The sequence below is a fragment of the Acinonyx jubatus genome, chromosome X (genome assembly GCF_027475565.1).
Source record: "Acinonyx jubatus isolate Ajub_Pintada_27869175 chromosome X, VMU_Ajub_asm_v1.0, whole genome shotgun sequence".
NCBI lineage: Eukaryota > Metazoa > Chordata > Mammalia > Carnivora > Felidae > Acinonyx > Acinonyx jubatus.
In genome coordinates this window covers 12,558,092-12,570,576 of record NC_069389.1, presented here as the reverse complement: position 1 = coordinate 12,570,576, position 12,485 = coordinate 12,558,092, and the positions used below count along the sequence as shown (strand labels likewise).

The 12,485-nt window shown below is 40.3% G+C and overlaps 1 long non-coding RNA gene across 1 annotated transcript in view; it reads left to right on the top strand.

Annotated features, from left to right (window-relative positions):
• LOC128311564 (uncharacterized) overlaps nucleotides 1-12,485 on the top strand; it is a 253,609-nt gene that overhangs the window by 210,890 nt on the left and 30,234 nt on the right. The gene's annotated exons all lie outside the window — the stretch shown is intronic.

Sequence of the window (12,485 nt, the reverse complement as noted above, 5' to 3'; positions counted from 1 at the left end):
ATTTTAAACTCTTGCTCTACATTGAGTAGAAATAAACTAAGCTTGGATTCATTTTAAGGAAATGGAAAATATTTGCATGTGTTGGCATACTAGTTTGATTTTACTGGGTTCATTAAAAATCAGATGAGATGATAGATATGATTATAATTTAAAATGTGGGAAATACTATGCAAATATCAGGTCACAATCTGGATCCTTCCAGCCTCTCCATTCCTCCCCGCTTTACTCTGACTTTGCATACAACCTTCCTATTCACCATGGGTCTTCTTGACCCCCAATCAGATCAGACGTCCTCACTCCAAAACTTTCTTGATGTTTTTTTTTAGTCAACCCTAGACCTTGATTATATGTCCAATGTTGCATTTTATAACCTTGTGTTATAAGTTATTTTTTTATATGTAGTAGACTTTGAGCTCTTTGAGGCAAATGATGACTTTTAAAGTTTATACTTGAATATCTGGTGCTGGAGTTTCATTTCCCGTATGTTGGCATAAACCTCCTAACAGACCTAATCTCTTATGGATAACAACTATAAATTCTGGTCAAATGACAAAAACGAGTACATGGGTGCTGTGGAGAATAAACCAAGATGGGCAGATTTTGCAGGGGAGTTCAGCTTTGGAAGAAATGACTGTCACATTGCAACTTACCAGTTTTTGCAGCCTTGGCACCATGGCAGGCTGTGATCACAGCATAGTGCCGTCTTTACCCGCTTTCTTTCTGGCCTGGGCAGCAAAAGGACAGAACTCAGGGAGGCCAGGGCTGCTGGAAAGTGCAAGGAAGCCCAGAAAAGAGATAGCCAGGGCAGGTGAACTTCACATTCTACATTTAAACCCTACTCACAATCTGACTTCATGCATCACACACATCCTGAAGATTCAAAGAAGCTTGCCGCTGAGGTGAATGGAACTGAACTGACATAGGAGTTTACCACAGGCAAAATAGAATTTTCCGTTACGTGTCTGTTCAAAGAAAAAAAAAAAGAAAAGAAAAAAAAGAAAATCATCCATGTCATTTGGAGGAATTGAACAAAATTCTGAGTCTCTGCAACATAATTTATAATCCAAAAATCATTCAACATACAAAATGTTAGGAAAATATGACTCCGTTTTAAATGAAAAGGCAATCAATAGATGCCAACCCTGTGATAACTGAGTTGTTGGAATTATCAGACAAGAACTTGAATGCAGCTTTATAATCAATCTCAACAAGGTAAAGAAAACTATAACCACAATTAATTAAAAGATAGGAAATCTCAGCAGAGATACAGACATTTCCCTTTGGTATTTCATTATAATGGTTAAGTAGCCTCAGGAGCTAGCCACCTATCCTACCCTATTCTTGCTTCTCTTCCTACTACCTTCTTTGTGCTTCAAATTAATATTTCACAAAAGGTATATATTTAACTCTAGCAGTGTAATAATATCTCACAATCTATGATTGATATTTCTTTCAGGCCTACTTCCATTGAATTACTAGCTCATGCATGATGAAATGTCACACTGTGGTCTGGCTGTCAGCGAATCACTTAGCTAAACAGGCTTTGGTCTCTGCCCAGTCACCTTTATTAAATCTGGTTTGGGCATTATTGTCATAGAGTGTTAACATTTCTAGCTAAACAAACTCCTGGAAAAGAATGTGTTTCTCCTATAGACTTATGCCAAAGCTACACCCCAAAGTGTAATATATTGGGAAATTAATTTATTAATAGCAGCTAATGTTAATGATCTACTTAAAATAACTAAATCCCAGAAAACTTTCTTTTATCAGTGAGTTTAGGAAATAAATACAGCAATTTATAAATGACACTCCCTCTCATGATTTTTATGTTGATATAAGATTAAGTTTGGACATGCAGCTTTCTAACTTGATGGCAGTGGAGGCAGGACCTGTTAATAGTCATTCCATGACCACAATCATGGCAAACCTTAAGATAAAGTTGAATGGATCAACAGAAGGACACTCAGTCCTTACCGATATCATGGGGTCACTTTATCTAACTCTAGACTGTACAGTCATATAAGCCAAAAAATCCACTTTGCTATTTGGACCAGTTTGGATTCAGTTTTCTGTTACTTATACTTTCAAGTAGCCCAACTGATATAAAAAGGTGTGTGGGCTCCCGGGTGGCTCAGTCATTTAAGTGTTTGACTCTTGATCTTGGCTCAGGTCATGAGCTCATGGTTTGTGAGTTCGAGCCCTGTGTCGGGCTCTGCACTAGCTTGGGATTCTGTCTCTCCCTCTCTCTGCCCCTCCCTCTCTTGTGCGTGCACGGGAGTTGTAGGGTTAGTTATAACTTAATATCTTGCTTGAGTATATGCTTCAACTGTCATGAAAAATAATTTAGTTGGAATTTTAACATCTCATTACATTCTAAAAACAGTGTTTCTCAGAAACATTTTTGCAATTTCTTATCACCATCTATCAATGAACTGCAATTGCAGAAAATCTGAATTTTTCTCTTTAATTGTTCAGTGACATACAATTTCTTTCAACATTGCTGAATTGTCCTCTTGACTTCAGGTCTTTATATATGCTGCTTCTTCTGTTAATAAATCTTGTCTCCCAGCTCCTTACTCAGCTAAGAGATCATGATTCTGCTTAAGAGATCTTCTATGATGCTGTAGATTATATTCTCCCAAAATGCTGTATATTCTCCTTTTGTAACTTATTTTTCCAGAAATTTCTTAATATCTTTCTTTCTCAATATTCTCCATGAGGCAGGTTCCAAATGGCAGGTTGGATTATTGCTTCCAATTCTTTAGCAACTCCCTGTAATAGAATTACACATCCATGCTTTTGGCCACATGTCTCTGCGGTAGCTACCAGTGGAGTAAGTGGAGGGTGTATCTCTGCTTCATTAACTTGAGTTTGGCCATATGATTTGATTTGTCCAATGAAATATGGGCAGAAATGACAGTGTACCATTCCTGAACTGAAGCTTTAAAAAGCATAGTACATCAGTCTGGATCCAATCAGGAAACAAACCACACGGTATTTTGAATAGAGAAAGTTTAGTATAATGATGACTATATCAAACTATGATACACATAGACATAAAGGGAACCCTAAAGAACACTGCAGGGATGAGAGAGAGAGTACTCAATGAAGGACAAACTTGGAAGGGGGCTGCCTTCCCATTGACACCTCACTGGAGAGGGTATGGGTGCAGCACATTGGATAGTGGAGAAGTTTGCTGGGTTACCCTGGCCAGAGCTGGTCCACAGTCACCAGGTATCAGGAAACAATCCTTTGGGGTGCAGGTGAACTGAGGCTGATGGACAGCAGTGCAGAGGGAGACGAGGTATCTGGAGTAGGATGGTAGGCAGCCTGTGATTCGTGGTATCTGTGTTGGGAAGGGTGCAGGAAACAGCCTCTGGAGCACAAGTGAGCCAAAGCTCGTGGATGGGTATGCAGAGAGAGCTGGGGCACTGGTGCTAGCATGAGGTCTAGAGTACACCAGTGTCCACATTAGGAGGGCCATGCCTTGTGGGTCACTAGGCCTGTGGCAGACTGTGAGATCGTTCAGTGATGGTGCACTTTCAGCACATAGCTGGGACAGAGCGCTGCTGTATGTTCCCTGCCCCCCTCCCCACACCATGGAACAGAAGCAAGAAAAAGAAAAACTTGGCACACTGGAATAAGGCAAAGAAGTTCCCTTCCTCCTGAAATGTCCCTCTACTGACAAAGCTTACTATAGAGAACATGAATACTGGGGCACTGAGTGGCTCAGTCAGTTAGGTGTCCGACTTCAGCTCAGGTCATGATCACCCAGTTCGTGGGTTTGAGCCCCGCGTCGGGCTCTGTGCTGACAGTTCAGAGCCTGGAGCCTGCTTGGGATTCTGTGTCTCCATCTCTCTCACTGCCCCTCCCCCACTCGCTCGCTCGCTCGCGCGTGTGCTTTCTCTCTCTTTCTCAAAAAATAAACATTAAAAAAATTTAAAGAACATGAACACTGTAAAGGACAAATAATTAAGAAGTCCAGTCTACTATTGCAAAGCCAGTACTGAATGGTGAAGCTGGAGTTGAGAGGCAATAAACTGATAACTGACAAGCATTACAAGTTTCCAGTAGCTCTTTTGAGCTGCTGCTCTCCATGAGAAGATCATGGGCCAGGGAAGCATTTCTTTTTCAGACTGAGTCTTACGATGTAGGGTAGAGATGAGCTCTAGGTGGAGCTTACCCTAGTTGAGACCATTGAAATGACAGCCAGTTTATAAATCCTGGAGTGTTAAGTACATGTTCATTGCAGCAACAGCAAGCTGTTGAGATTTTTTTTAATGTTTTATTTATTTTTGAGAGAGCACGAGCAGGGTAAGGGCAGAGAGAGGAGGGGACAGAGGATTCAAAGTGTGCTCTGTGGTGACAGCAGTGAGCCCAATGTGGTGCTGAAACTCATGAACCATGAGATCACGACCCGAGCCAAAGTTGGACGCTTAAGCGACTGAGCCACCCAGGCACCCCTAAGCTGTTGAGGTTTTTGAAGTTATTTGTTATACAGAAGGAAAAAAAAAAACCTGGCTACTACATTTTGTGTTCCTCCATATCCCTGTGCCAGTGCCCAGATTATAAGAAGAGCTCAATATATACTTTTAGATGAATTGTTACTCAAACTTTGGGGTCTTTTTCTGATTGCTCTGAAGGTTTAGCTCAGGTGTTATCTAATGGGCTACAAAGTGACTCACCATTTCAGGTACACAGCAGAACAGGAATAATATTATGAAGAATCTTGATTTTGAGTCTGATCTTTAAAAGAAAAAAAAAACCCCAAAAACTCTTAATGGAAAACCTAACCCCAGGAATTGGTTTTTTAGCTTTTTGAATCCTTATAGCTCATTCAGTGTGGAGCCTTTATATGATGCAGCTAGGCTATTAGGTCTGGCTTCATCATCTAAATTGGTACCTTTTTGATGTAGCTTTGGGGGAAGAAGGTGAAAACTAATCAGAAGAAGATTGCCTTGTATGTGAGCCAGCTATTGCTGAAAGGGTGAATTTATGGGGGAAGAGAGAAGACAGATAATCAAAACATAGCCTCTGCTCCTAGGGCTGCAACCATCATAAGTTAATTTTATGTTCCCATCTTTTTCTCCTGTTTGGGGTCACAGAACACATCACATCCTCGTATATAACTGACTAACATTGAAGAACTCTGTCCTTCCTCGCATTAATTCTTATGTTGATATTACTTTCATTACACCACAAAGAAGCATCAGCAGGCACTAACACATTCTTTGGTCAATTGAAATTATTTCCTGACTTTTATTTTATATTTCTGTATTATTTTATACATACTCGATGAATATCTTTAATGTAAAGATATGAATCCCTTTCAAGAGTACCTGGTAGAAATGGTGGCATGATATTTCAGACATGATTGTTGGTTTGGCCACCATCGCTGGTCATGGCTCTTGGTGTCGTGAAGAGTTTGGCCCTGCTTCTCAAGGCGTGTGTGGTCGTGCTGCCCCGTCATTCGTGACTGCAGCTGTGTTTGAAGAGCTCGCTATCAGCTCTATGTCTGCCCTGGAACCTCACACTCAAAATGAGCTGCCCTGAAAGCGCATTCACCTTGGACTTCGTACAGCTGCTGCGGTTGCTGCTGCTTCTTCGCACTCATTGCCACGATGCCGCAGAGAGCTTTTCAGTTAATTTTTTCATGGTGGGTTTTGGTTTGTTTGTTTTGTTTTGCTTTGTTTTTTAATTAAACACTCTCTGAACCCTCCCTTTGTCAGTGGTATGGTAATTTATTTTTCTTCCAAGGATGTCATGAAAGTGCTTTCACAACAAAATTGTACATCATATTCATATTGTTTTAGGTCCATAACCTCTCTCTCTTTTGGGCTTCTAAAGTTTTCCCTCTCTTTAATACTCATCCAATACTCATCTAAAGAATCTAAAATTGGTTACCATTTATTCATTTGCTCTTTTTCTGGCTTCTCTTTCTCTGAGGTGGAATAACTTTTGATACGTGTCTCTGAGCAGGGTTTTCAAGGAGTAGAAACGATATGGCTACTTATAAATGAAGATTGCAAACAGAATGTAGACCTAGATAGAATTTTAGATAACTTTTCTCGACATTTCTCCTTTTGCAGTTGAGATTGAAAGAGGTGAAGCGGCCTGCCCTAGGTTACAGAACTAGGTGATAGCCGAGTTAGGACCAGGACTTAATAGCTGTTTCTTCCCTCCCAGTTCTCTTTCTACTGTACCGTGTCACAGAGTGCCACAGAGTGACAAATGGGAGAGCAGGAGGAGGTGTCAAAGATCACACTATTTAACCATATTATTTTAAAAACAAGAAACCAATGCCAGGGAAATTTGGACATTTGAAGTGGCGGTAGTGATGTGGGAAACAAAGGCAGAAGGAAATGGCAGATAGAATTAAATTTCCTTATAACCTGCATCCCATTGACAGATTCTTGAGGCAGGCAGAGTAAAACATTTCTCCAGGAACTGCACACTGTCTTAATGCTAATGCTTTGCTAGAGGGAAAAACAACCTTGACTAGGCCTCCAGTATCCTGTGAGTCTTCTTGAAAAAAAATTTTTTTAATCTTTATTTGTTTTTGAGAGAGAGAGAGAGAGAAGTCCGAAGCAGGCTGCAGGCTCTGAGCTGTCAGCACAGAGCCCGACGTGGGGTTCGAACTCAAGAATCAGGAGATCATGACCTGAGCCAAAGCCACTTGTGAGTCTTCGTTAGCATATGAAAATCTCTTTGGAAACTTACCCTGGACTTTACCTCCCCCAGCTCCATAGTATATAATCAGTCTCTCCTCATGGTCCCAGGGCAGCTCTTCATGCCCATAGGTCCTGTCCCCGTGCTTTAATAAAATCACCTTTCACACCAAAGATGTCTTCACGAATTCTTTCTTGGTCGTCGGCTCTGAACCCCCAACCATCACCCCCAAAAACTTCATCAAGTAGTATTCTTGGCCTTCCAATAAACATCCCAGAGGGGACAGCTTGTTTTTTTTAAATCTCAGAGTAAAAAGTACCTCAGCGAATCTCTAGGCCAAAGGACTGACCCAGGTGAGATGAATCACTGAGGGCATCTGTAGCTTATACACTCATGCTTGTTGGGAACCTGAGCCATTCTCGAGTAGGCAGAAGGAGGAGGTGTGCTAGGCAATCTCTCCCAACAAAAATATCACCCTGTACATATCCTTTTTGGGAGATTAATTCTTTTGGGTACTGAAGGCTTCATTCTTTCAGAATTCCCTATTAAAATGCACATAATCCTAAAGCATCATTTTGAGTCATTTCAGATGTTATTAGCTAATACTTCAGGGGTTTTCCTTAAGAGAAGGGCTCCCTTGATGTGCTCTTGTAATAAAGAAACAGAACTCGGGGAAAAGAGTTCTGAAATGAGATATTTCTTTTCAAATCAAGCTCCCCAGACCAAACTTAGGACGAAGTTGGATTTAAAACCTTGCCGCTTTCCAGAGGAAGCAGTAATCAGCAAGCGCAGTTACACTGAGTAGTTTGATCTAAATTATGCAAAATGTGGGTAGAACCCCTAGATTTCCTCCTTGGTCTCATTTTGCAACTGCTTATGATCCCACATAGAGGAAAGGGAAAACTGGAGGTGAGTTTTAAATGGGATAATCTAAATTCATTCTTTTTTTTTTTTTAATGTTTATTTTTGAGAGAGGGAGAGAGAGAGACAGAGCATGAGCAGAGGAGGAACAGAGAGAGAGGCAGACACAGAATCTGAAGCAGGCTCTGAGCTGTCAGCACAGAGTCCAGTGCGGGGCTCGAACTCATGAACTGTGAGATCATGACCTGAGCCGAAGTCGGACACTTAACCGACTGAGCCACCCAGGCGCCCCAATCTAAATTCATTCTTGATTTTATTGGCAGTCTGCATATTTCATCTATTCCAACATGCCCCTTCCCCTCCCCATTTTAACATTTCTGAAGTCAAAATGTCTCTGATGTGTGGTGGTGTCTTACAATCATTGGCAGCCAGGTGGTCATTGTCAATGAGTTGTTGCATGAATGCGCGGCAGCTTGATCATTGTGCTTATGTTGTCATTTCAGCTGACTTATTTACACTGTTATTACCACACGTGTTGAATTTAACAGGCAGTTGAAATATATTTCATGGATTATTTCATGATGTGGTCTTGAAACATCAAGATTTTGGGGCGCCTGGGTGGCTCAGTCAGTTGAGCATCCAACTTCGGCTCAGGTCATGATCTCAGCTCGTGAGTTCGAGCCCCGCGTCGGGCTCTGTGGTGACAGCTCGGAGCCTGGATCCTGCTTGGGATTCTGTGCCTCCCTCTCTCTCTGCCCCAACCCACTCCCATTCTGTCTCTGTCTCTCTCAAAAATAAATAAACATTAAAAAGAAATCAAGATTTTGTGAATCAGACTGGCATAGAAACAGCATCAGGGTATAAATTTAGATATTACTTGTAGAGACCAAGGGCAGGCCACCCCAAGATGGGTCACCTTGGTATGAACATTATTTTGATTTAAAAGCAGCCAAAATTCAGCAGATTTAGGAAAAGTTCTTTACCTCCCCCTCCACTGCTTAAATTTACTTTGGAAAGGAGATCCTGAACCCAGAAGAGAGCTATTAACAGAGATTTCTTTTTACCTAAAAAACTTATCTGCATAACAGGGCAACCTTTGTTTTCCAAATGTCTCTTCTCACCTTCTAGCTAATGGTCTTCCTCCCCTTTGTATCTCCAAACCCCTACCCCCCTCCTTCCTCAGGATGTCATATAAGCCTCTAGTTGCCTGGTTGTCTTTGGGATTTCATGTTTATGTGGATTCCTTGTATGTACTGTTGTGCCCAGAATTCGTGATCCCCAAAGACCACCAGGGAGCCAAGTCCGATGCAAAAGCAAAAGAGCCTTTATTCGAGCTAGCTCGAGCTCAATCCCCTACCTGCACCAACGCAGCGGTGAGATACCGGGGAGAGAGAGCGAGTTTCAAAAGCACAAAGGTTTTTTGGGGTCTAGGGGCAGTTGGTGAGGTAATGGCTGTGGCCTCAGTGGATTGGCTGGGGAAGGGTCGGAGTCCTGTTGCGCAGGTCGCCGGGCGTGTTTTGATCGGGAAGTTTGAACGGGTGAGGGGGAGGTTACTCAAGGGGAGGAGGCGTGATCAAGGTGAAGGACACAGAACTAGATGGAGTCGGCCGGCGTAGGCCCGCCCTTTCATGTACAAAACTAAATCTTATTTTCTCCTGTTAATCTCTATCGTATCAATCTGATCCTTAGTCCAGCTAGAAGGATCTTGAAGGGCAGAGGAAATTCTTCCTCTCCAACATTAGTGAAACACATAGCGGTCACTGCAGAAATAATGACAGTTTCACATTTTTCTTCAGTGCAATGACCAAGTGCTTTATGGCATCTAGGAAGGGAAGATGATCACAAGTAGATAAAACTCTATTACATTTTGTTATTCCTGTTTATGCAAAAAGCTTTGCCTATACCTCCCCAAGCAAGACCGTACAGTATCAGCATTTGCAGAATGGGTGCTGGCCACATGGGAGAGAATCTCAAGGATAACAGTGGAGCACCATCTTAAGAAAGGTTGTATTACCTACAGAGTTCTCAGTGGTGCAGAGGACAGGATCATATGTAGCCTACAGTATAACACAGATACAAAAACAAAACATAGGAAATTTTGTGTTGAAAATTAATTCCAGAGTTGGGTAAGGAACTTGAAAACCTAGGAATTAAACCAATTTATTTCATGCACATTTCTCTTTTGATGTGTACATAATAGTGAACCATGATTAAAATCTATGTTTAAAATCTAAGCCTAAAAAGTTCTTTCAAAAGTTATATAATAAAATTTCTAAGTAATTAGGAAGTGTTGTATCATAATTTAGTTTGAGCCATTTTTTTCTTTTTTAGTGTTATACAAGTAATGGTGCATCCTATAATCAATGACATCTTAGATCCAATGGCAAAGGCTGGAAAAATCCAGGTCCTGTAACTGTCAAATACTTTGCACTATGCCCATTAATAGACAGTGAATGGAAGAGAGCTGAAGAAGAAAGAAGAGGGGGAACAGTCATGGTTACAAAGTCTGTCTTAGGTAATAGCAATATCTATGAGAGAAGGAAGCTATCCCTCAAGTTGATTTTCAAGTTGCTTTGACATTTACAACTCAAAATTGATCACTTTTTATCTAGTGTCAGATTTCTGCTGAAAAATTATCAGAGGCATGAACTGGAATTATCTTGATTTCCTGGATGAGATAATTAAGTATGATGATTTTATAATCATACCTGTGATGACTCTACAGGAGGCCAAATATACTTATGGTGTTAACCTTTTGAGTAGTTTGGTGGTTATTAAGCAGCAGGTAATCAGATGAAGTGTGGAGGGCAAGGTCAAATACATCTCACCAAAGCAGATGAAACCCCCTCCCCCATAGATGGCTGCCATGGGCCAAAGATTTGGGTCCACTTACTTTACATCCTAGAAGCCCTGAGTAGCACCTATGTGATCATAAATGGGGAAGATTATGTGCAGACTTACAGCACATAAGTGACTGTTCACGTTACACCATAGTGGCCTTTCTTCAGTTATACTACCATTCAGACAATTTCTTTTTTTCCCCAGGATAATGACACTTAAAAATCGAAAACAACAATAAATAAAAAGTGCATCACAAGTACGTTTCAGCATTATACATTTCAGACAAAGACACACTCGTTAATTTTATTTGATACTATAGTTTCTATAGTGAGAAGATTTCATTAAGAACAGATTTGAATAAATCTTCATTTTACAACATTTTATATACAAACCATATATTTTTGCTTTCAAATCGTTTGTTACTTATATAAATTTTTTGTTATTCAACTGATATATATTTCCATCTGTGAAGTTGTATTTGGGTATCTTAGATTGGGATGGAAGGCATTATAATTCTCATTAAAATTAATAGAATTTAAAATAAAACAATTTAATAGCTTTTCATTTAGCAGCAGGGATTTTCAGGCTATGAATTAATGAGGGAATACATATACTTAGGATCCTGGATTTAAAGAAGAAATAACCTTGCTAATGAGTATGTGATCCAAGGAAAAATATTTCTAGATTTGTACAAGTTTTGAAGTTTCTTGAGATTATATCAAGACATCATGAAAGACCAGCTACCCAGGGTTGGTTTTGGCTGGAAGCCCAGATGCCTAATACCAAAAGGTTCATGTGTGGAAGGAAGGGTGTGCCAAGTTCACTGGGATGCTTTTCTAGGCCATTTGTTTTCTCTTTTGCCACATTTACATCTAACCCAATGGTTTATTTTCTCATCTTTGTATCCCTACTGCCCATCCAGGGTCTTTTTTGTGTGTGTGTTCCTCCTGTCCCAAGCCCCCTCTAACTAATGCATACAACTGGGCTCCTACAAAGCCAAGACTGAGAACCCCTAGAATAGAGGTATTAAAGGGGAAAAAAGTTATCATTGACAGGTTAAGATCAAAATACAAAGAAAATGAATATTAAAGACTCATGAGTGTATCTCTGAAGATAAATCTTCATATTAGATAATCAAATAATGCATCAACTCTTCAGAAATATTTGGAAGTTTGCTACCAAAAAAGATCATTTTTCATAAAGCAAAAGGAGACAGATAACACAAGAGCATGTGCATTTACAGATTAAGGTTTTTCTAGTGCAGTAAACTGAACAGGCTGAGGTTGACATGGGAAAGTTTAAGTAGACCGAGAAAGGTGAACAGCTCTGGGATAACATTTCAGAATTTTTACATTCTGGAAGTCACAACCAAGTCTAAATTTGCTTAGAGATTTATTTATTCTATAAAATCTGGATTTTTCTATATTAACAATACCATAAAAGAGTAGTATGGACATATTTGAATTCAGAGATCCCGAGTAATAAGACCTATATTTTCTTGATGAATTTTATTAAGTGAGACTTTAAAACACTTCTGGGATGTTGGTTTCCTTTTTCCTTGGCCCTAAGAACTCTAGTTCAGTGGTTCTTAACTGGGGGTGCTTTTGACCCCCAGGGGAAACTTGACAATATGTGAAGACATTTTTGGTTGTTTAACCGTGAGGGTGAGGAGAGGATGCTATTAGCATCTAGTGAGTGGAGGCCAGAGATGCTAGTTCTCACAGTGCACAGGATATCCCCCATGACAAAGGATTGCCTGGCCCCAAATGTCAACAGTGACAAGCTTTTGAAATCCTTTCCTAGATGATGCTGTCAGGGACTGGCAGAGTTTTTATTAATAAGTAGTTTAGTCAAGTACTTGAAATATGCATTGTGGGGTGGGTTTGTTTATTTGCATTTTTAATATATATTATTGTATTTAATCCTCATCACATCCCTATGAAGTGGGTATAATTATTACCATTTTGTAGGTGAGCAAATGGAGGTATGGAGGTTTCAAATAATTTACCCCAATTCAAAGTTTGTACAAGGTAAATTGACTGCAGATCTCAAGCTCAAATCACCAAGCTTCATGGAAGCTTTGACAGAATGGCTAGGCGCATCCTAACACAATA